This window comes from Rattus norvegicus, chromosome 8 (genome assembly GCF_036323735.1).
Source record: "Rattus norvegicus strain BN/NHsdMcwi chromosome 8, GRCr8, whole genome shotgun sequence".
Lineage (NCBI taxonomy): Eukaryota > Metazoa > Chordata > Mammalia > Rodentia > Muridae > Rattus > Rattus norvegicus.
In genome coordinates this window covers 110,893,656-110,919,548 of record NC_086026.1, presented here as the reverse complement: position 1 = coordinate 110,919,548, position 25,893 = coordinate 110,893,656, and the positions used below count along the sequence as shown (strand labels likewise).

The following is a 25,893-nucleotide window of genomic DNA, read 5'->3' as shown; positions in this document are numbered from 1 at the left end:
CAAGATCTACTGATCCCCGTAATCCTAAAACTTGGAGAAATCTGATGGGGTCAACAAGGTGAGAAGATGTAAGAGTCTCGCCAGTCAGCCAAGGAAACCAAGTCTTAGAGCGGCAGCTTCAGGAATGGTAAAGAGAACAGGTAGTGACAAGGGCTAGGACACATACCACAGGGCTAGCTTTGTAGAGCTGGCACTGTTCACGCACGTATTTCAGGCCCACGTTTCCCAACAAAATTTTATGTATCTGCTTTTATACTTCATATGAATGAGGAACGTACCCATGGTCTCTATCAATGTATACATTAACATATATGAAGAAGGGGTGCTAAGGCTGTCCTTGCAGAGAGGGGAGGGCTGTATTCATGTGCCCCCACCAGACCCGAGACTTTTAAGGACATCTAACCTGCTGCCTAAATCGACTTCTCCCACTCACTACCTTTCTCTTGGCTCATAAAATAAAATCTTCCAGCCAACCCTACCGTAGACACCCACAGACTTCAGCAAGAATTCACAGCAGGTGCCCCAAAGAAGGAAAACTGAAACAGACTGAACACCCTTCCTTACCCACCCCCAAAAGCTCCTTATGTGGGCCTCACTGGCCACAGTCGGTTTGGGAAGCCGCTATTGATTTCTCATGGGCAAGGTAACTAAGGAAATCGAAAGAGTGGGGAGGGGGGGTGGGATTCGCGCAGGCCAGATGGAGGCAGATATCTCATCTCTCGGTGTTATCTTCTTCCACAGTTCAAAAATCAATTAGTGATGAATTTCTCTGGAAACTTCTTAAACAATGTTATTTCATTAAAGATCTGTACAAGTGCCATCAGATTTGCTTTCCAGGTGTGAATGAGAAAATTAACCTCCTCCCTGTACTACTTACTAATCCTCCTTGCTAGCATCACATCCGTCTACACAGTGTCTAGTACCAGCTAAACTGGAGCTGGTGAGGAGCACATAATCGCCCCCCACCACCCCTTTCCCCCCCAGCAACATAAATGAAAGCACAAAGCAGGGAGGATGGAAAACGTGGGCACCTCCTGGAACTGGAACAGGAGACAAAACAAAGGAAAAACCCAGAAGCCAGGGAGAGAAACTTCAGAAGACAGATTTTTCATGGCTGTTGCCAGCAAATAACAAAGGCGAGAGCTGGAAAAGGAATAAAAGACTTTTTTAAAGGGTCCGGGAGAGAATCTGGGGCCAGCCTGTTGCCACAGCAATGTACTTTGTAAGAAAAGTCCAGTCTGTCTGTCTGTCCATCTAGATCAACATGGACCGTGGACGCCCTACTGGAGAGGACCCAAGATGCTGGGTGAAGAGGCTCACCCTGGTCTGGTCAAAATGCCTGGCTGACTTCACTGCATACATCTTCCTTCCTCTTGCTTCCCCCAACAGAGGGAGATGAACCCTAATTAATTCTGACTAATTTGCAGGAAGGCCTGCTGAACAGACAGTCGGAAGGTGCTTGTAAAGAATTCCATTTTATCACTTCCATTTACACGTAGTGAAAGGAGCTAAGTCTGCCTTTGATGAATAGATAAAAATGATCAGGAGTTAGCTCATTAAAGGACGATTTAAAAATAAATTAACTAACATTTTTAATCGATTGAATCAAAATCTCTTAAAACTGCACTGTGACCGGCAGAGAAGATAAGCAGGTTGTCGTCCCCCCCCCCCCCCATGTCCTCCGGGGCTGCGCAGTCTGAATAGAAAGGACAGATCAGTAAGCAAATGCTTGCAACATCATAATGGTTTTGTGATCAGAAGTCAGTTAAGAGAAGTGGGGTAAAGAAAGGGGATGGCTTACCAAGAGGGAGCAGCCTGGCAGGACCAGGAATCACGTGACCACTCCAAGCACAGACATCACCATTTTTCTCATTTTAACTTCATAGTGCCACGTGCATTTTCTGAATGGGAAGGTGCTGTTACTTTATTCCATCAAGGATGAAGTCAGCACCCAAATGACTCCCCGACCCCAACTGATAAGAAAGGAGAGCCAAGGTATCTGGACTCCAGATTCTGCACCCCGTTTAGGAACGAACAGTTCACATGCAAGTGGCTGGTGTTCAGAAACCTCGGGAAGCAGGGGCTGGCCCAAGGATCCCTGTGCAGAGCTTGGAGCAGCCCTGCTCTGTGCTCACACTGGTGGGTACTAAGAGACCCTGATGACGCTGTTTCTAGTGAATAAATGGCCACTCTCCTTTTACGTCCATTTGCCCTCGAGCTCCTGAGTCTCGCGTCCAGGGATGGAACACAGATTATTCAGCCGTACGTCTGAATATCCTTGAATGTATCAAAATTAGAACTGGGTGCATATCATCATGACGACCACAACCAACATGACCTTTATCCACTGAGGTCCTGGGGATCCAGTTACGGGCTCATCGTGGAAGGAGGTCAGTGGGGCTGGGGAGCTCAGTGGAAAAGGGCAGACATGTGAGCAAAAGTTTTCTACTTCCTTGCATGTCTAGAATTTAAGATATCTTAAGTCCCAGACCAAGCTCTGAGACCCTACTGGGAACAAGTCCTCCGCCCCCTGACTGTTGGAAACATACCTCTCTCCCCCATTATTGAAAGGTCAAGCCTTCTTTTTCATCCCATGGGAACAGCGTGGCTCAGGGGCTTGTCTACAACAGGGGCTTGTTTTGATGAATACACACTGAAATGTTTTGATGATGCTTTATTCCCCCTGTTGTGGTCGCAAGATCGCCTCTAGATATGACAAAGAAAACATTTTGAAAAGACAGAAAATGTCTCCCCATATACAGCACATTTGCAGCGATTGTCCTGATTCTTGACTCCTTGTCTATAAACCTGAAGCTGTTGTGGGTACCTGCACTAATCCACTGCCCTGTGTAGAACATCCTGATGCCCATGAAAGGCAAGGTCCCTGCAGGTTACACTCAGGCTTCCAGAGGCCCAATGCCCATCCTTCTGGTTCTTGATGAACAGGCATATAGCTTGCCCCACCCACAACCCTCTTCCCTCCCAGTGAGGACACTGACTAGGAAAAGGCAGAATTTAAATAATCCCACAGGAAGGAAATCAACATCTCTTAGAGACCAAATTCTAGGACCAGAGTGGAAACTGAACATTCTAGAAGTGATAATTGGTCTCATTTATCTAAATTTAGAAGGTCTGGAAAGGGAAAGAGTAACTATTAAGACGTGTTATTTAGAAGATAAGCCTTTAATCAAAGAGATGAGTCAAGCCCAAACTCAAGCCAAAATCCTGTTCAAATCAGGGGTTTCAAATCTCTGTTCCTTTGGGGATAAAAGTCAGATCGTATTTAACTTGAAAATAAATAAGAACTTTTGCAAGAATAAGCTCTACCAACAAAAATAGGCCATCTGATAACCACTGCTGGGGGGAGGGGGAGGGGAGAGAACACAGAAAGCCATTAGTTGCAAATCAGAAATGTTTTTAACAAAAATGTCGCCTGCGCGCCAAGAGATAGCAGAGCTCTGTGAGCTGACGGTACTTTCCGATCCCCAGAGAAATTATCCAGATCAGGTGGATTAGGTGCCAACTACCCTGCTCTCCCGTATCCACAATAACCCCAGACGGCTTTATTATACCCCTACTTCTCTCAGCCTCAGTCTACTGAGCAGCAAAGTAGGATGCGTAGCTGCCATTCCCCTATCTTCGGTTCAGTTTAAGAAAAGCTTCCCTTGCGTGCCTGCCCCAAGCCTGGGACCGGTGGTGAGGAGGAAGGAGACTCCCTCACTGGCATGTCCTGTCTAAGAGTGGTAGCAGACAGGTACTGAAGCCTAAAGACGGAGTTTAGAGGCCTCAACTGCTCCTAAAACAGGTTAGGGACAAAGTTGAATTTGCAGGGGAAAGGAGGAAGCCATCACCATCAGAAAGGAACGTCAAAACAATGGAGAACGAGCTGGGGAGATGGCTCTGAGGGAAAAGTGTCTGCGGTACAAAGACCTGCATTTAGATTTCCAGCCCTGGCATGTGGAGGTAACCCCAGCCTTGGAAGCAGACAAAAGGATCCTGAGACTTGCTTCCAGTCAGTCTAGCTGAGTGGTGAGCTCTAAGTTCAGTGAGTGGTCTTGTCTTAAAAACAAAGTGGAGTCTCATTGAGGACATCTTAGAGCACTCAGCCTTGCTCACACATGCTGAGCAGACGTGCCTGGTGCTTCTACTGCTCTCTAGTTTTCAGTCACGCCTTCCTAGGCTGTTCAGACTGGCTTTGAAATCTCTCTAGAGCTCACACAAGGGCTCGAATTTGCAATGTTCCTGCTTCAGTCTCCCTAGTGTCACCAAGTCTGGTTGGATTTGGGTTTTTTGAGACAGGATTTTATCTTGTAACCCAGACTATCTGGAGCCTGGGATCCCCCTGAATCTGCCTCCTAGGTTCTGGGATTAGAGGTGTGGGCCGCTAGGCTCAACTATTTTGATGTGTTATAACAATAATTTTAACAAAAAGGCTAAAAAACAAACAAAAATAAGCATGCCTCTAAAAAAGTTTTTTTTTAAACATTGTGAAAATCACTGCACACAACCTCAGTTAATAATGATGGTCTCACGTTGCAAGGTCTCAGAGCACAGCCAGCAGGACCCTGAGTAGGGTGGTCCCAGGAAAAGGTAAGGATCTCTCAAGCCCCTTATCTCTCTAAAACTTGACTTATAGTCACTACACACATACTAAAAGTGCCTGCCGAGGGTCTCTCCCTGTCAGTGTACCCTTGTGTCAAGTGACCCTCTAGGTCATCAGTTCTCAACCTGTTGGTCTTAACCCCTTTGGGGGTTGAATAGCTCTTTCATGGAGGTCTCTCATATCAGACATCCTTCATATCACATATTGACATTATGATTCATAACAGTAGCAAAATTATAGTTATATAGTAGCAATAAAAATAATTCTATGGTTGGGGGCCAATACAAGGTGAGGAACTGTACTAAAGGGTTGCAGCATTAGGAAGGATGAGAGCCACCGCACTAAGCGCTCTCTGTCTGGCACACTTTCTAGGATGAGCTCAGCGTCACCAACTGCTGCCTCTTGAAGAAGTTCAAAAGGATAATAATCCTTGGGTCTTCCCAAAGACGGGTAGACGTGGAGGGTCCCAAGAGCTGGGAGAGTCCACGTGCACACGCGTGTACTGCACAAGTGTGTACATAAGGAATGTCTGGACGAGGCCTGACTAACACTTGCTACCGTGAGATTGCTTTGTTGGTCATTACTTCTACCCACTGAGCCTCTGGGAAGTGTGCGTCTTCTAAGATACAAGAATTAGAGTTGGAAACTAGGTCAGCAGCCAAGAGAAAACGTCTCTGTGTTGCCGTGGAACCTCTCGGAGTCTTTCCTCACTCCTCCTTATTCTCCTTTATGACATATGTCACAGTCTGATGATACGTTATGTGCCTGTGTCTCTGCTCATCTCCGACTCAGAGAACCATTGAAAGGGTAAAAGATTCTATACATCATAGCATCTGGAGAGTCTAGCCTGATAAAAGCGAGGTCTCAGTACACACAAATGGGATGAACCGATATAGGAGTGCACTAGCATCGGCTAGACACTGGGTAGTGTTTACCGACTCTGAGGAAGAGGAGGAGGCAGAGGAGGAGGAGGCACAAACAAGCAGCAGAACTACTTACCACAGCGGCGTGCCTTATAATAAGACTGGGATTTAAACCCCTACTTAAACTGACTTGTATGTTGTGAATCACACCTATAATCCCAGAACTCGGAAGTCAAGAAGCTCTCTGCGAGTTGGAGGCCAGCCTAGCCCACAAAGCAAGTTTTGGGCCAGCCAGGAGTGCATAGTCTAAAAACCAAGACAAGAGCTGCTATGTATATGACACACGCCTGCAACCCCAGCACATAGGGGGTGAAGGCAGAAGGAGCAGGAGTTCAAGGTCACCCTAAGCTACATATCAAGTTTTAGGCCAAGATGGTCTACATAACACCTTGCCTCAGAAGAGCAACCACCACCACTGTAAGACAACAACAACAACAACCGTAAACTCTAATGTGCAGATTACAAAACAAAGTTCCAAACAAGGGGAGGGGTTATTGGATCCTTCAGACCAGGAGGTCCAGACATCAGGCATTCTGAGATGTAAAAGGATTTCACCAAAATGCCCAACTCAGCCAATAGCAGTAGATATGAGAGAGGAAGATGAAAGCTATCAATTTCCATCAATTTCCATAAATAGCTCCCCAAATCATCTCCTTCGTCACATCAACCATCACAAAATAACTGAAAAATTAGAAGAAAGCACCTACTGCTGGGTACAGAGGACACAGTGAGTCTAAAAGAACTGAAATGCCAGGCAGAATCGAGAGTTTTCAACCTGAATACCAACGAGGGAGGTGGAGGGAATGCTATCGACGGAGAGCGGGCAGCTATAAGAAAAGCATTTGATATAGTGGCATAAAGTGTTACACTCAAAATTAATTCAAATTGGCTTAGTAAGGAGCAATGCCACATAAATTTAAAACTGGCTCCAAGTCGGCAAACACGGGGTGATGACAAATGGAAATATACTAAGTTGGGGGAGGTAGGGGGCACGGGGTCATCTTTATTAATGATCTGAAAGAGTGAGAGTAAACAGCATGTTAATGAAACTTGCAAATGATGCTAATTTGGGAGGTGTTGCTCTGATCGCTGCGGACACATAGGGAATGTAAATGAACCTTAAGTGGTAATAAATATGAGGAAGCAACACAATAGTACTCCAGCTAGAAAATGTACGACTGTTGTGGATGCCCTGGCTCACCCAGCCTCACCACAGAGCTCTCTGCCCTTCGTGCCTGGGGGCATGGGGTTGAAAGTAGAAAAGCACATCACCCTAATTCAGAGAGGCTACAACCAAAGAAGCGCTTCTTGCTTGTGCCTTTTACACCAGCCAGCCCTTTAAAGCGCCACAGAAGGCTCTCCTTTGATTCAAAGCAACTGTGGTGCTCGCCCTTGGTTAGTAGGGCTCCATAAATTAAGGTGCAGGAGAGGCTATTAAAGGAAACAAGCAAATAATGAGGAAATGGAGAGATTGATTTATGAGCAATGACCCAAAGGGGTGCACGTCGGCTAATTGATGGCTAAGTAGTAACGTGATAATGACCTGCTGTGATCTCTCCATGACAGATAACCGAGGGAAAAATATTTAGTGTCCCACAAGGAACTTCTTCATCCTGCCCGGTGGACTGTCCGGTCTCAGAAGTGCTAGTCTGCTGAGTTTTACCTGTCCACTTTTTTAAAGCTTTACCTCTGAGCAGCTCACATCCTGGGTCTTTCTCACCCCATCCTCATTGGCATTGCTGGTCATACTCCCTTTCGCCCCTGATGTGACGGAGCTTCATGAATGCAGTGACCAGGAACGCCCTAACAGGGCAGAAGCACGCTGGTGTGGGGTGTGGGAGGCGGGGCCCGGAGCTGCTTGCCTCTTGCTCAGCCTCCTCCTGCTGCAAGGAAATAAATGTGATGACTCTATGCAAATAGCTCTGGCTGTATGCAAATATGAGTTTTGATACTGTTTTTATTTCCCAGCAGGTTCAGCCACCAGATTTATGGCTTCCAGCCGGAGATCTGTCTGGGGTATGTCAGTAGCAGTTTGCAGATGAAAACTAACAGATCATGTCTCAGCCTTTCTGCAACTCAGAATCCTAGAAAGAAGCTCACAGCCTGTTCATTCAGCTTCCTCGTTTTATACATGAGGATACAGAGTGGAGTAAGAGTTTGCTGGGTGCATGTTTTCACAAAGAGGTTGCCCAATGTCACATGCCACCATTTCAGCAATAAGTAGTAGCTCTTGGAGCTTTTCCCATGTCTCTCAGTCCATATTTTAGATGATGGAAACCGAGGCCAAACTGGCTAAACTCTCACAAGATGCAATGGAGCCGGTGTCTTTGGAACAATTTCCTCTAATCCAGATACCCTCAAGAAACCTAAGGGGGTTGGAGAGATGACTCTGTGAAAGCACTTTCCGTGCAAGCATGGGGACCTGAAATCCATCCCTAGAACCCTTGCAGAACAGGCTAAGCATGGTAACCTCAGAGGCAGAGACAGCTAGATCCTCAGGGCTTGCTGGGCAACCCAAAGGGCAATTAAAGACTAAGACTCCTGAGGAAGAGCACCTGAGGTTCACCTTTGGTCTCCACATGCATGAGTATACTACATATGCACCATACAAACAAGTGTACATGAGACACAAAGGAGAGCAGAGGCAGACAGGAAGGAAGGAGGGAGGGAGGGAGGGAGGGAGGGAGGGAGGGAGGGAGGGAGGGAGGGAGGGAGGGGGAGAATAGAACCAGGAACCATGGAACCATATGCTACAGGATGGAGTGAGCTTCTTTTAATGACCAAAGCAAGCATCTTAAACCTAGGACTTCTATGTGTTTCCTAAATGGGTCTGAAATATAAGCTCCTTGCTCCACATAAACATCCATGCCAACATCAGCATGTATGATGCATACACCTTGGCCTTTCACACATCATTCTCATTCTTGGCTGTGTCATTGCATCACTCCTACCTCTAGGCAGAGATTTGCAACTCCTTACAGACGAGCCAGCACCACAGAACATTCAGACTAAGTAACTCTTTATTAGATTCTCTCAACCACCCTGGGAAACAAGCAGGGTGGTGGCTAATTGTCACCTCCATTTGTTTAAAGAATAAATATTTATTGTGCACTTGTGTGTCAGAAACTACCAGAGATTCAGCAACCAAAACAAAACAACAACAAACCAAACCAAACAAACAAACAAAAAAACCAACATGGCTTCAGTATTATTCTGTGTATAGTGAGACAAGTAGAAGACAAAACAAAATACTCAAAACAAATATGTGAATGGGTAAGACAGGTTCAGATGGTAGCAAGCACAACAAGAAAATAAAACAGGATAACGAGATAGAAGATTCTAGGTGGGGAGGCTAGCTGGTATAGCCTCTAAGCAGTGACATCAGGTGGTGTCCCATGATGAGAACATGGCAACCAAGCATGCATGTTCTGTGTTTTGAGAGTCAAGAACAAAGAATGTAAAAGTCATAAGGCCGTGTAAAGAACAGGAATGACACTGGCTTAACGGTAAACAAAGAGACGCCCAAGCGTCAGATAAAGTCTAAAGGAAGTTGAATTCATAAGAAAGCAGATAGGGTATGACAAGGAGTCACACTCTTATAGACAACATCCTACATTCCGGAGGGTTTCAGAGTATTCCAAATATCACTAACCAGACAATGGACCAGCCAGAACCCAGGAATTATAACCAATATTCTCTTTCTAGTCTATAAAAGCAAGACATCCCCAAAAAAAAAAAAAAAAAAAAAGCAAGACATCCCAACTCTGTCAGCCTGGACTCTCTCTCCTACTGAGTATGGAAAGGGGAACTTCCGCACAGACTTTATAAACCTCAGGGAACTATTGGCTCCAAGTCAAGCAGGACTGCCATTCCCAGTTTCCATTAAAATGAGATGGGCACATAGAAACACATAGCATCTTCTAAAACCTTCCCATACACAGCTTGATACAGAGAAGTCAACATCTGCCTTGGAATGACCTCCCTACTATACAATCCTCCTAGACCATCAGCATCCAATCACAATAGTCAATCATGGCTCTCTCAGGCTGGTTAGGGGCTACAGGAAGCAAGAAAGTAGAGAGACTGTTCTGTCTTAGAAAGATTCTATCCCTAGGCAAGAAGATGGTAGAATCCAGCTTCTGCCATAACTCATCCCTGCCTATCTACCCTACATCTTATATCCTTGGAATAAGTCCAAAGGTCAATATACTGCACTATAGTGTTCCTTCAGGGTCCACTGTCCTGTGTGAGAACATTGTGCAGAACATGCTTCTGCTCTCCAACCCTCAACTCCCTTTGAGCTCTTGCTGGTCTATGTGGTGTCCTTGGCTGTTTCATTCAGAGACATCTAGACCTTAGCAACTTCCAGACAAGATCAAGGACTCAACCTGATGAACATCCCACCAAGGACTACAACCACCATTGTCTTCCTGTACTATGCATCCAGAAGGCTCTCAATGTCACCCAAGACCTTATTAGGACAGTGCCTGAGACTATTCTGGCTGCATGGTGTGGGGGAATCAGATGTCATGGGTTTTCTCATGGAGAAGGGCTCACTAATAGTTCTACTTGACATCTGAAACCAAACAAGAAAATAGATCTGTGAGGATAGGGTGAGGAACACTGGGTGCCATTCTAAGTTTCCAAGTTCATGGTACTTGTATGCCTTCAGACACCAGTCCTGAGAGTCCACGATAAATATGTTGACCATTTAAAACTCTATCCTCGAATTTGCTTTGGAAGTGTAAGAAGCTAAAGCAAGAAGCTGCATTCTAGACAGGGCATCTCCTAAAGCTGGACTTGGCTTCATTTGGCACCTTCCCCCAAGGATCCTCTGAGAGGTCAGTGTCCTACTGGGGATAGAGTTTTACAATCCTAGAGTTATCAGAACATGGCCATCCTCTTACAAGAGCTCTATTTGCTTTAGAAACCCCTCTGCAGATCTGACAATGGTTCTATGCAGCAGCCATGAAACAGAAACATCAATTCATAAGCACACAGGACTCTCTCGCTCTACACACATCAGATGACTAGCTTGATGGATGCAAGGTGGCCCCTGTGCCAAGCCAGTGATGACACTGGAGTCAGGAGGCTGGAGTAGCAAGTACCAGCCTTTCCTGGGGAATGGAGGGACAGTGACCCTCAGCTCTGGGGACTCTATGAAATGAGTTCCAGATACACAGCACCCTCAGATGTGAATGTAGGTAGCAGAGGGCCATCCTACTGCAGATCCTCAAAATCTGGTTAAGTATTATCTCTCAGAATGTCTGTGAAGCCATTTCCAGGGAAAGTTAGCATCTAAATCAGTGGATTCATTACAGTAGAGAGTGGGTAGCTGGTCTATGTGGTGCCATCGCTGTTTCATTGGTGTCCTTGCCTGTTTTATTCAGAGACCACCCCCATCTAGCATCTAGACCTTAGCAACTTCCAGACAAGACCATGGACTCAACCTGGTGAACATCCCATCAAGGATGCCATTGCCTTCCCTGTACTATGCACCCAAAAGGCTCCCGATGTCACTATCCAGTTCATGGAAGGACTAACAAGAACAATGGTAGAGAGAAAAGGAATTCTCTGTTTGAGCTGGGAGATCTCTCGGGTTTTTGTGCACTTAGGCTCAGATATGTACTACCTGCGTGCTGGTTCTTAGGCCTTCCAGCTAAAACTGACTTGAACAGACTTGAGCATGGCAGCTCTCTAGAGCTCATTTGCATACAGGCCACGGGACATTTCACCTCCCACAATGAGGAGTCAGTGCTTTACCATAAATCTTTTCATGTATAGTCACATGCATATTCATAATTCCCATATTCATTCACATCCATTCACATATTCATAAGGCCCTGAGTCCACACATTTCAGGAGCATGATCTAGATCCATACATAATGGAAGGTCTGGAGCACTCTCTCACTAATGATTAGGACATCAAAAATCACTGATCCACATGCCTGGGGCTAAAAGCAGGAAGCTGGTTCTCCCTGGAGCACCATCGACAGAAAGGGCAGTTTCCAGAAGTCTCAAGACTGTGTTCAGTCCCTCTGCTCAAGCAGGCAGCATCTGATACTTTCCCCTGACACCCCAAAACCAGAGCTGTGGAGGCACAGTTGGGGGAGGCGAGCACACAATTTGGAAAATCTTGTGGGCCGAAGACAAACTTCAGCCTCAGAGATGAGCCCAGGACCCCAGATGCATGTTCTAACAGAAGAGGAGGCTCTGCCCATATGTTCCTCAGGTGCCCATTAAAGAACAATTTTGGTACTACATTCTTCCATCATGCCTGGTAAAGGGATGACTAACTGTGTAGCCTCTAAGATACATCAGCTAAATCTAGTCCATTATCCTCAAAGGAATTTGATTTCTTTAAAATTCACCTTGGTTGGCTTAAATGATCCCATCTGTTTTATCGTGGACATGGGGTTCTGGGTGTGGCTGTGGTTTTTAATGCTGCTTTGTTTTTAAGCTCACCACTGGCTTTCATCGGGATTTAAATCGAATCATTCTGCACAGCGGAGATCTTCTTTATTGTTTAAAGGCTGATTTTGTGTGTGTGTGTGTGTGTGTGTGTGTGTGTGTGTGTGTGTGTGTGTGTGTGTGTCTGAAAAGCACAGCAGCGTACTTGTTACCCTTGTACAAAGCAGCCACAATTTACGAGGCTGAAAATCAATATATGATTGAATCCAACTCTTGCCGCTCTCCGGAATTCTTAAAGCCTTGTAACTAAAGGCCAGGCATCGCTGTCCCACCCATGTGTTTTCCTTCAAAACCTGAAGGGGAAAGAATCCATTTTCCAATGACTGAAAAGAATGCTGAAGAAATGGCTTTAAACACTTAAAGAGAGGGTCGGCCTCACCGGGCAACTGAGTGGAACATTTTAAAGCAAGGAAGCAAATGACCGGCATCAGACTGAACCAGAGGCCTCTTCTCTTCCATTAAAGGAACCCACTTGGAATTTGATTTTAAGACGTTCTATGTCTTCTTTACAGCTTGAAAAGTAGTCTGGAAGAACCAGCACCCTGCTAGAGAGACATCCTTCTAGAAACCTCCTGATTTAAGACCTGAAGCCATTGTGAACCACCCTCTCCTACGGCAATGAACATCAGGAAAGAAGAGACCAGGTTACCATTGCCTGGAAGCCACATAGCAGGACATACACCAAAGTCAGACCGACTCCCCAGTCTGCCACCCAGTTTCAGTGCTTTAGGAGAGAAGAGCAGGACTAGAGAGCTGCCACGTTTGACCTCGACTTCCTCAAAGGCTCAAGTCTAGGAAAAGCCTCCAGAGGGAGGTCTTACCCTCGCTGCTCCTGGCTGATGGAAGCATGCTAGTTAAGGGAACCTGAAACACTTGCCTGGTTCTTGACTCAGAAAGAACAAAAAGGGAAGTCAAAATGGGTGATGAGGGCTCTTGAAGATTCCTGCCTGTTGAATATGGGTGTTAATGGTTGGAAGTGCAGGTGGATGAAGAATCTGTCTTAGGCTGGGGAACACAACTGCCACGTGTGTTCAGCAGATAACAGGACAAATACACATAAACAGATCTAATTTCACAATGGGGTTTCGTGTCAAATTTGTAATCTGAATGTGAAATGTTCCCACAGGCTTACACTTGGGCTCCAACTGGTGTCACTGTTTGGGGAGGTTGTAGAAGCCATGGAGGCATGGATGATGGATCTGGTTCAGTAGAAGTAGACCTCTGAGTGTTAGGGCTAAGCCCCACTTTTGTTTTTGCCTAGAAAAGGTAGAAAGCAAGCTATTTCAAGGCTCAGAAGAGACTGCATTGGTGGCAAGGTGGACGATTTGGAAGGGAATAAGGAGACTCAGGGTGAGGGGACAGAAATGTGACAAAGTAAGAAGACAGAAAAAACACAGAAGCCCATGTTCTTTGTGACAGGGAAGAGCTGGTCCAGAGACACCAGGTGCAGAGGAACTGCAGGCTGTCAGGACAGGACACAGCAGTGCTTCAGCCTGGCTGAAGCAACCCAATTTCTTCTGCCTTTCCCACGTGCATACTTCTGTGTTGCCCTCAACTTCCTGCTTTCCAGCAGTGACCCACGAGTCACACTTAAAGCTACCATTACTCCCCAAGAATAAGGAACTAGACAGTTACCCATCTCGTCTCCCAGACACATCTCCTGCTCCTGTTCTACTTTTCCATGGCCGTACCCAACAGTGCTCTTGGAGCAAGCACACTGGGTATCCATGTCTGGCCAGTAGGAGAGCAGGGGAGAATTAAACTCAGCCAAGTGCAGCCAGACAGGGAGTTACGCCACGTTGCCCTGACAACTAATGGGCAGAGATCAGAAGAAATAGATGGAGATGGCTGAGGTCAATGGGTAATAAAATCCTAGTTAAAGGCTGGTTTTTCTCCCCTTCATTTCTGCTGATATAAACACGCGGGGGGAGAAATCATAATTGGAAGGCAGATTCCCTTAGAGATGGCAGCAGGCAGGAACGGCAGATTCTAAGCATATGGCCCTGGCCTGAATTGGGGGTTAAACCAGGACAAATCAAGAGCCTCAGCTACCCTGTTCAGAAAAGGATGCCTTCAAATCGAAGCCCCAAGGCTCTGAGCAGGACAGATAGCTTTTACTGAGTATCTACTGTGTACAGATCACGGCCTTAGGGAAAGAATATCACCAAGAAGGCTCAAGAAATGATAATCTTCTGTGTGTTAGCTACGAATCTCATCTCTGACTGAGGGGGTGAGAGTGAAGGAGTTACCACAATTGTCACCTGTCTAAAGCATGGGAAGAATGGTGCCCTACCCTAATCATCACTGTCACCACTAAGACCCTCCTTTACAAAAGCACTATTCCCAATCTTAGGCACATATAATCACAGCAATCTTCACAGGCAATAGCCACTACGTGTGCATTTTACATAAGGGGGAACCAAGACACACAGTACCTGTCTCAGATCATTTGGTTGTTTAATGGTTATCTGCTTCAAGAAGCTGAGCTGCACTCAAAAGACATTAGCTAAGGGATGGGGAGTTCAAGGCCAACCTTCGGTACATGGTAAATTCAAGACCAACCTGATCTACAAGAAACTGTCTCTGAAAGAGAAAGGGAAGGATGAAAGAAACAAAGAAAGAAATAAGAAAGAGACAAGGATTGACAATACCTGCAGAATTCTTCCATACTTTCCCATATATCAATATGATAGCTCTAGACAGATTTTCTAAATTATAAAATTATAGCATTGTCTGCCTAATATCGCAAGTGGAAAGGAACGTGCCAGAGGCAAAGGCAAGATCTGCACCCCAGACTCAGCTGAAACAGAGTTGGTAAAGGCAAAGGGGAAAGGACTCTTGATGGTGGAGGCTAAGGTGGAGGGAAGGGGGGCAAATGAAACAAGATGAAGGAGCTCCGTTCAAAGGGAATGGTCAGCCATGGCAGACTCCCAAGAGAGGGGATAGCTTAATAAGGATCTCCTGGGAAAAAAAGATTATTTAAAACCTATTTATGTGCTAAGGGGATAACAATCATAGCATCTGGGCTAAAACCCAAATGGAATATTTTAATTGAGAAGTCATAATATTTGAAACCAGAACTCCTAGAGAACACACCTTAAACCTCTTGTTCTGGATTCCTCCACGTCAACGCTTCCAAAAGCAGTAATGCATGGTATTCGTTCCAAAGAGGGAAAGCTGGCATGACTAAAGCAAAACAACAGGAAACCGGAAGTTAAGAGACTTTGTGCTTTAGAGTACTTATTCCTATTACAGAAGACCCAGGTTCATTTCTCGGCACCCACATAGTGGTTCACAATGGCCTGTAACCTCAGTACCAGGGGATCTGATGCCCTCTTCTGTCTTCTTTAGGGACAAAGGTAATGCCCATACACACATCTGGCAAAACACTCATACACTAAAATAAAAATTAGCAAATATATAAAAAGTAAAGGTTTTTTAATAGTACCTCACTGCAGGGCAGAAATTAAATTATATATAAATATCCCCTTCCTTTCAAAAATCTGCAATGTAGACATTATTAATTCCCCCATTTTACAGATGATAATTTGAGGCAGGTATTACAACTAAATTGTTTATAGTATAAAGAAGGAGGACAGGTTCATCCTGGGCTCACAAGTTCCTAACCATATAGACCAACATATGTTACAGTTTAGAAATAGCAATTAAAACAAAATGCAACGTTTTCTTTCCTATAGGCCTGCTCAAGAACTGTCATTCATACACACACCCCTCACCAGTTCAGCTGAGATTCAAAACTACTGGGTACACCAATAAATAATATAATATATTACCTTCCCCTCTGTCACCTGCTTCAGGACAGGTGACCTCATAGTGAGTACCAAGAAGAAGAAGAAGAAGAAGAAGAAGAAGAAGAAGAAGAAGAAGAAGAAGAAGAAGAAGAAGAAGAAGAAGAGGAGGAGGAGGAGGAGGAGGAGGAGGAGGAGGAGGAGGAGGAGGAGGAGGAGGAGGAGGAGGAGGAGGAGGAGGAGGAAGAGGAGGAGGAGGAGGAAGAGGAAGAGGAAGAGGAAGAAGAAGAAGAAGAAGAAGAGGAGGAGGAGGAGGAGGAGGAGGAGGAGGAGGAAGAAGAGGGAGGAGAGGGGAGGGGGAATAAACAGAGTCATGGTGGTCTTCTGGTCCAGAAGAACAGGAAGGAGACAGAGAGTAGCTGAGCTCAGGGAGTAACTGAGCTCCACTTACTTCTCCAGGCCATCAATCTTTGTCTCTCCTTTTGGTCAGGGCCAAGAATTCTTCCTATGATTCCAGACCAAAGGGGTGGTCCCTAAAGTCCCAGACCAAAGGCTAAGGGGAAGAACCAGACTGGCCATGGACGGTTGGAGCAGATGCTATTTACTGTGTACCAAGTAAAAGATGTCACAATTTTAATAACCAATCCTAGACATCATCACATTCAAGCTGTATTAAGCTCTGAATACCCCCAAAGCCCATTTCCCCTGGATCTGTTTGTGTTGATAGGACCATTCTAGGATCACAGCAGGACAGACCTTACCATCTTCATCCGGAATTCAAACAGTAAGTACAGGGACTGCTTCTAGAAGATCTGGTTCCAGCACTCACAGTGCTACCACAACATGCAGTTCTTTCTAGAGCCAGGATTTGCCCCCAACTGGTCTCATTGCCTTACAGGAAGCAGAGGTCCTAAGGAGTCCTACCCAGGACTCTTGGTGGCACTCTCTCAGATGAGTGGTACCCACCTCATAGGCAGGATATAAAGACCTAAGAGACAATTCCTCAGCAGCCTTCCTCCCCACACCTGACAGCAAGTGATCGCTTGCAGCTCTGACCCTTCTCTGAGCCAGCTCACCCTCACTGACCTCTCTGCTCCTTCACATCCCAGAGTACCAGTCTTAAACAAATTTCCCTTGTGAGAAGCATGGGGAAAGGCAAGAGAGAAAGCCAACTGTAGACTGGGCTGAGCTCGACGTTTGCAAGCTAAATACTAAGCAATGGTTAAAAGCCAAGAAACGGGCTTTGTGCCTGTCTACTGGGCATTCACCCATCCCCTCAGCACCAGCATCCCCAAAGTCCTTAGGACTGAGCCTCTATATATGGTGCTAAGCCTGGCTTCTCTACTTAGAGATGAGCAGGTGGCCAGGGATGCCAATCGAACATTCTATCCTGCAGACCACAGTAACTAGTCCAGAGATGGACACATGGCTTAAGCATTACAGTGGGGTTCAGTTTGGGTTTTTGTGAAAATACAGGTAAAAAGTTTTCCAGTGGGCTTGAAGTTATGAGTTTTGTGAAGCTGAGGATTCAAGCTGGGAACCATCACATGGACAGAGTCTACACATGGTCCAACAGCAAGGATAACAGAGCTGAGAATAGAAATGGCAGCCTCCCAATAACACTGCCTGAGTCCCTGAAGGCAGCCAAAGCAGACTATGAGTTACACGTGTGCTAAAGCATACACATCTACTTAACTAGCTAAGTGCATTACATAAACATACATCTGAGTCACCACCACACAATGTGTGTACGGGGGCTGGGGAGGGGGGTGTATTGCCTAATGCTACCTATGCACAGGTGAGGAAAGGAAGAATATTAAAAACCCTTTTATCAACAGCTTTCTGATGTGCCAGAACTCCCCTGAATACACACACCATTGCACACTACCCTGACACATCCTACACACATACCCGTGCTCCACACATAATATCCATGTTCTGCTTACATGTACGTGCACTCGTGCCACGTAACCATGTCGTACCTCATACATGCCCACACATACACAGTTCTGACTTTGAAGAACAACATGACACAGACCTTTTCAGGTATCTCACTGCTTCTGTCCACAGCCCCCCAGTCCCAGCGCCAGGGCCCCACCCACAGTTCTCCTCCCAGCATTTCCCCCCCGACTTGCTGCCTGCCATGCTTCCCCTCAGCCATACAGAACAAAGCTCCTCTCTCAGAAAGCTGTCCGTGACTCATCCCACTCCATCCCTGCCAAGTTCCCATCACCAGTTGGCTATTTTATGCTTCCAGAAGGAATAATTTGCATTTGCACCCTGCATGGGTTTGTACATGTTTGAACATTTTTAAAGAGGCAGCATATTGAAGAGGATGAGGAAGCTGGGTTGGGTTCAAATCCAGTCGCACTTTCATCCACTGTGAGATCCGTTATGGTCCATGGGTTCCTGCTCTATGGGCAAGAGGATCTTACCAGTAGCCACCCTCCTTCCCTGCGAGCTCACAGAGACTGGAACGATGCTCCAGGTGTGAAGAGAGAGGGACCTGCCAGTGTAGCAATATTATAATGCTCTCAGACTTCAACCCCAGCCTTCTTACCCAACCCACTGTCTAGGCTGTTTCCTCTGTTTGTTGTGCTGTTGGCTGTCCGGCCAGTAGCTGACTCAGAAACTACCCTCAGTGAGTTGAAAACCTTGAGAGTTACCAACTCCCAGCCACCAGCAGTGTTGGAAGGCTGGTTTTCGATCTTACATCTGTTTTAGGTTGGGCCTTTGCAATAAGTCACACTCAAGGAAGCCGGAAAGAGAAACTTTGGATGCTGGCCTTTACCACCCCTCACCCCCAGTTCTCCACGGAGAAATTAGGAACTGCTAATCTAAATAGAGAAATATGCCAAATGATTTTGCCTAAAGTGAGGTAATCACAGTGCTAACTGGACATAAAGATACCACCATCTATTGCAAGGATTGTGGGAGAGACCAGATCAACTGGTGCTCCCCCAAGAAGACTGCGACTAGACAAGTTTCCTCTGTCTTCCATGCTGGAGAAGGAGCAGGCCAGATACGGAAAGACAAAAGCTAAGAGACACTACAGTCTTGAATAGAGTACAATGATTCTCAAATACCTGTATTTACTTACCAGTATCTAGGTGTTCTCCATCAATGGAAAGCGAGAGTTGTCTGATGTGTATCAGGTACCGTGAGGGGCTCTACGGGTGCAATAATCAATATCCTCAAAGTAGTCCCCAGCATGCTCGCCCTGCCCATTTCTCTGCTCAAAGGTGGTCACACAGAGGGAGGGAAACAACTGAACCCATCCTTATAAAGAAGTGTGACATTATGTTATATATAAGTACTGGGAGGGGGCTACTATCAGAGTAAGTTTGGGTAAAGGAATCAATGTTTAAACTGAGCCAGAAGTTGGAGGTAGGTGACCATGGGTGGAACAGAAAGAAATGTAAAAATAGAAAGATGGCCCCTCTGGTAATCTGAATGAGAATGGTCCCATAGGCTCATAGGGACTGGCACTAGAAGGAGGTATGGCCTTGTTGGAGTAGGTATAATATTGTTGGAGTCACTGGGGATGGAGCTTTGAGGTCAGGCCCAGTGTCACACCCTCTTCCCAATGTCTGCTGATCCAAATGTAGAACCCTAGCTCCTCCTCCAGCACCAGGTGTCTGCCTGCATGCCGCCTGCTTCCCACAGTGATGATAATGAACTGAACCTCTGAATGGTAGGTGAACACCACTGACGGTTTTCCTTTATAAGAGTTGCTGTGGTCATGGAGTCTCCTCGCAGCAGTAGGAGCCCTCACTCAGTCACATCTATACTATTCATCTACTCTGCCGGGTAGGAGCTGAGAGATGAGGAAAAGGGAGAGGACTTCAGATACATTACAGGGGCACGGAATGTGACAGCAAAATTAAGTGAAGATTGGCAAGTAGGTCATGATGTCCAGAGCAGAGTCCAGTGTAGGGAAGGAGCAGAAGGTCCTGGTCCCCAGCCTGGATGTTGCACCGAGAAGCACACTTCATTCTGCAAGCAATGGCAGGAGCTGCTGAAAGAGGTCCCAGATGTGACCATGGGCAAATTCTTCAAATGGTGGTTGCTGAGAAATAAAATAGCTAGGACTTCACAGAAGAAGGCTTCTGAGAAATAAAGCTTTCTTGGCAGCTCACCTCCATGACTAAAGCCACTCAGTCTCTTTACTCCTTCTTTTACCACACATGGTGATTCTCCTTGGAAGTTCTATCTAGATCACTCTCCTGGCCTCTCCTCTCTGTGTGAGCCCTAGGGAACAGCGGCAATAGCATCACTTGGTAGAGATGCAGGCTCTTGGGCCCTATCTGGCCTGCTGGATTAGAAACTCCACAGGTGAGACCAGTGGTGCTGTTTCAATGACGTCTCCATCATTCTGATTCTCAATCAAGCTTGAGGACAGCTTAGTAGTTGGGAGGGAGAGAAACAGAGAGGGACAGAGAAGGAACTGGAGCTATAGCACTATAGAATTTGTAGAGTTTTATCCTCACATACACAAAGTTTGGGTTCCATCTCCAAACTGAGTTTGGTGGCACACACCTATAATCCCAGCACCGGGGATATGGAGGCAAGAGGATCAGAAGTTCAAGGCCATCCTCCACTGTTTGGCAAGAACAAGGTTGGCCAGGGACACATGAGAAACTGTGTCTTGTTTTGCTTTTAAAGAAGAAAGGGTTGGGGGGGGTTAGGAAAAGGCAGAAATGAAAAAGAAAGAAAACATGGTCCCAGCACAGAGCCATTGAATCAAAATTTCCAAGCAGAGCCCGTGGAGAGAGATTTCTAATGTGTACTCTGGACTGAAAAACCCACTGACCTAGAGCAGGTACTTTTCTGACTTTAATGGTCCCTTGTGAACCCCTGGGGACCTTGTCAAAGGTGGAAATGCAGATGATTCTACTTTTCTCACTAGGAACTACCTGTTCCTAATAATCTCACTGAGTCTGCAACAGTTGGGGGCCTTGTTTTCATACACCTTCTCCAGAGCTCCCTGACTAAGTGCCCATCTCAGAGGAGAGTTTAGTTCTTGCCACCCCCCTCCCCCTTGTGGGTTGGGATACCCAGGTAAAAACCACCTCCCCTCCCCCCCCCCCCTTCCCCATCCTTCTCCCTCCGTTTTTCATTCATCCTGAGTCACTGTCCACATTCATGCTTCCTGTCACTTCTGAGCGTCATCCTCAAAACCTGCATCATCTCTGCCTGGCGCTTGTCCAGTCGGGGTTTTGAACCTAAATGTACAATCACACACATATTTCTGGCAACTTTCATCTTAGTGGTTTCAAACACCGTTCCAGCCTGTCGTAATCACCTTGAACCATTCAACTCTTAGAATTTTCTTAGCCGGTTCTCTATTATCTACGAGTCCAAAAAAGCATGTATGAGGTCTGTGGTAATCAAGGAGCCCTGGACTGGAGAGTCAGAAGGGAGGCTCGGCCTTAATGTGGCTATCGGGAGGTGTGCGACTTCTCCGGTTCTCACCATGCAGACTCTGGTTCAAATGTCTACAAATGGTAAACTATTTAAGCCTTTAGGTGGTGAAGGCAAACCTCTTAGTTTAAAACCTTGTTTTGCCTCTGAAATGATACATGACTTTGAGAAAATCACTTAACCTTCCCACATATTAGTTTCCTCACCTATAAAATGAACACTGTAATAAATGCTACTCTGTAAGCCAATGAGCACACAACTTGAGAATGTATTAATTTATAGTATTTATATAAATGTATATAAGTAAATAATTATAAGCATATAAGGTAAAGCATGTAATAGCTAAGGTGATGCTATCTGCCTCGTGGGGTTAAGGTATTAATAGCATAAGTTCATGCAAAATGTTCAGCTCCAACCTGTCGTGTAAACAAAGGCCCAGTAAATGTTGCTATTTTACCTGACAAGAACAAATTTTAAAAATACTAATAGTATAGAACCAGAAGAGAATAAAAATCCAAGGCTGACCCTGTAATAATGCTCTGGAAATATGGTAACCAGATGTGCTGTTTGCTAAGGGCCTGTGCTTGTTTACTTCATGGTCCCGAGGTGATCATTAATCGTGTCACATGCTAGACACGGAGGTATGCTAGCAGGAAAGATGGGCTGCCCCCTTCAAGAGGTGTTCTTATGTGTCCCAACCGTCTTGACCAGAGACTGGGCACATCAGCACACGAGCCCAACTGTTTCCGCCAACAAATAGACCCTTCAACACTCAGCTTTGGCTCTGGAATCCTCAACTCCTCAGACTAAAAAGATTCTTGGCAGCTTCTACTGCCCAATAGAGACCGCCTCTCCTCCATTCTCTTCTGCAGGTACTTCTTCCCTTAAAACCTTTCCGATTCCACTTCAGTGCCTACTTCCCAGAGGACTCACTTGGCCGGTATCCTGTTACACACATGTTAATGTCAGAGCCTCCCTATCTGGAGACCTTGTACACAGCCTAGATCTCTGTGATCCTGACCCATCAGTAACACAATTATACTCGAGGTGTGTTTTGTTTTGTTTTTCATCTTAAAACAACAGAGATCGTGCGACTTCAAGGTCTCTAGCTCACTCAAGCCAGACTCCCAAAGATGTGCCGGGACCCCAGGCACGTCTACATCAAAGTACTCCAATCAGAACATGGGATATAGTGAATCCATAGTGGGTTCTAATGATCTTTCTATCTTTCCCGTGTTCATAAGCCAGGTGGTCAACTGTGGGGTGGGACGGGTCTCTGGCTTCAATTCTTTGGATTAGCTTATACCTCCACAAGGCATACAAGCCTGTTCTCCCAACTGGGGCCTATTACCATTCCCTTGCCACCTCAGTACTCAGTATGTCTTCCCAGTTCCTCTATGTGCCGCCTATAAGGAAAATGGCGTATCTCCCAAATCCATCCCCTTCAGTTCTCCTACAGGCACCACAGGCTTCCTCTTGCTTACTCTGTGGTTCCTTCCTCCTGAGCTCCTGTTTCTCCTCCATCCCACCCCTACAGTCAGTCTGCCCCTTTCCACGCTCTCCTGCCCCTCTGCTAATTCTGCCTCTCCTCCGAGAGGACAGTCCTGACGCCATAGTAACTAAATCTAGCAGACCTAGGCTAGCACCCCAGGCTTCTCCTGCAACTGTATATCCCATTGGACAATTTCCGGTTGGGACACAATCAAAAAAAAAAAAAATGACCCATGGTGAACAATGCCTTGGAGACCTGTGAGAGGAAACAAGGCAGAGGGCCTTTTCCCTTGAATGGACTTTGTTCCCTGGATTGTTCTTGGATGTGACTTTGTGCCTCCTGTGACAAACATTTACATTCAACTTACAAGACACGTTTATTCTTAGATGACAGAACACAGCTATAGAACCCAATCTGGTCAGTGTACCCTGAGTCTGGATACGGCCTTCTGCCACACTTTCGTGTTTTCCCAGACATAATCTATAGCACATGCCAGGCAATCGTGTTTAAATTGGTCTGTCCTGAGAAAGTTCTAGGAAAGGGCTGCTCTGTCAATATTTAGTATGTGCTTACTGACATTTACTTACATGTCTTTTCTGATCATATATGACAGATCTACATAGGTTGGCAAAAGTCAATAGTTTTCTGCCACCCTCTAGCTGTGTCCCTCCATCTTTTGGACTCTTTCATCTATCTGCAGCCCTGCCCTCTCAAGGCACAGTAGAAGAGTGGACCAGGGAGTGAAGAGGCAGAGAAAGCTCGCCAGTCTCCTAAAGCAACCTGTAGGTTCCATTTCTGTGGTAGCATGGCATGTTTCTCCAGGCTTCAAAGCAGACATCTGACACAGAAAGTAACATCTTCCAGACCCACAGTACCTAGGGCCCTAGGAATCATCCTGGTGCCTTAGTGCCTCCCTGCTGGAAGGCGCTAATCCTTCAACAGATCCTCCCAGCAGGAGGCTAGGCAGAAGTAAAGCTGGGAAGACAAAGGCCCACTTCTCCCTATGTTGAAATTACCTCAGGAGCATGAGCTGGGCTCAAACCCTTCTGCTCCTCTCTTGGCAGACAGTCTCCTCGCTCATAGACAAATTCGCTTCTCACACAAGAAGTAAACAAATCCCTCCTGACTTTTCTCACCATTCACTGATTACTCCCTGTATCCAGTGGCTACCTTGGCCCAGACAAAGAGACTCATCCTTGCCTCAGGCTTCAGAACCTCAAAATCTAGCTATTCTATGGACTTCCGCTGACTCCAACTGACTTCAGCTGGCTTCTGAAACCCTGTCCTTTTCTTTTTCCTTCTGAGATTAAACCACCTACTGGCAAGTGCATCATGAGATATCCTATCTGCTGAGACTTAAGAGACTCATTCTGGAAGGGACCATCACCCTAGCTCAATTAGAATATTCATTTATTCATTTGTTCGTTCCACAAATATTTGTTCAGAATTTATTATACACTGTGCAGACACTTAGCCTGGTACTAAACAAAGCAAGCCTCTCCCATGCACAGCAGCCCTCACCGGGACAGGGGGAGAAGCTAAACAAATAAATCCTTGGCTGACATTGTTGTCATAAAAAAACTAAGCTGCAAAGAACAGACAATTATAGAATTAACTGATCTCTCTCTCTCTCTCTCTCTCTCTCTCTCTCTCTCTCTGTGTGTGTGTGTGTGTGTGTGTGTGTGTGTGTGTGTGTGTGTGTGTGTGTGTGTGTGTGTGTGTTTAGGCCACAGGATACTGGAGTGTGAGTCCATAGATGTCAACCACGTCTTTCTTAAATAAGATCTCTCCTTTACTGGAGTTCACCAAGTAGGCCAGGCCGGCCAGAGATCAGAGAGAGATCTGCCTGTCTTTACATCCCCAGCATCTCAGGACAAGTGCACACCACCCCTCCATCTGTTTTTTAAACATGGGTCCTAAGGGTTAAACCTGGTCTCCAGGCTTACAGGACAACCCCACCAACTGAACTATCTCCCCAGTCTCAAGAAACTATATTGAGGCTGAGCCCTGAGGGAAGGTCAGGACTGACTAGGAGAGAGTAGGGTAGGCCATTTCTCCCACCTGCCACCTCTAGCAACCACCTTCTTCCCTACTCAGAGCATAGAGCTCAAGTTCCTCCAGCCACTACTGGAAGATCTCTCTCTTCTCTTCAGTAATCTCATCTCAGCTCTACAAAGCATTTTCTCAAAGCTGGGTACTGCCCCAGAGCCAGTCTACAGAATCAGAAACCTGTTCTCAGGCTCATGAAGGAAGCTCGAGCAGCTATTCCCAGAAGCCACTGGTTGCTGTACCACACAGATGCCTCCAGACAGCGCTTCTGTATTGACCACAGTGAGAATGATTGTGGCAATAACGTTCTATTAGCCATCTGGAGCAGTCATGCACTCTCTGGGGCTAGTTGCTTGGTCACTGATGGCTGTCGACAGATGTGAGCAGAGATCAGTTCTCAGAGACAGGAGAGGCTAGACTGTCTGGAATGGAGGTCAGTTAGAGGGGGAGTTCCAGCAGTGACCAATCCAAATGGCAGGGTACCAGCATATGCTGGCCAAGAAGCTGTGGGTGAATTCTGCTTCTGTTTTAGATATAATCTTGTAAAAAGCATGAGAGGGATTATTCAGAAGACATTGCACCTCTCCTTGGATAAACACTAAGAGCCATAAAAGGACACAGCAGAGCTAATGTCCTGCCCGTGGGCCATTCCCTGACTCGCACACCAGAAGCTCCATCATTCAGAGGTCCAGCGAGCCTGTGTCCAGACTCCAGCATTGCCATATAACTGGCTATTTGACCTTGGAAATTGCATCAACACTATGAGTCTATTTCTCCTCTTACAACAAAGGCAATAATCGCTCCCTTCACCAGCCTCTAGGACAGTGGTTCTCAACCTGTGGTTCTCGACCCCTGTGGACCATCAGAAAGCTTTACATTAGGGTTCATAACAGTAGCAAAATCATAGTTATAACGTAGGCACCAAAGTAATTTTATGATTGGGGGTCACCACAACATGAGGAATTGTACTAAAGGGGCGCAGCCTTAGGAAGGTTGAGAACCACCACTCTGGGGGGATGGAATGGAATGGAGGGAGTTGATCATCTCCACGTATACCGTCTACCCCCTCAAGGCCTCACAAATACACAGCATTGTCCTTTTCTCCTGGCCAGAGGTGGGTGCCGTTGCAGCTGAGACTCGTAACTAGGAAAATGCATCAAAAGCCTTCTCATCCCAGTGCC

The 25,893-nt window shown here is 46.1% G+C and overlaps 1 long non-coding RNA gene across 1 annotated transcript; it reads left to right on the top strand.

Annotated features, from left to right (window-relative positions):
• Window positions 1-5,352: 5,352 nt before the first annotated feature.
• Window positions 5,353-7,445, top strand: LOC134480094 (uncharacterized). The gene is made up of 2 exons (XR_010054262.1): window positions 5,353-6,253; window positions 7,093-7,445. It is a non-coding gene; the product is annotated as an uncharacterized LOC134480094 (long non-coding RNA).
• Window positions 7,446-25,893: the final 18,448 nt, after the last annotated feature.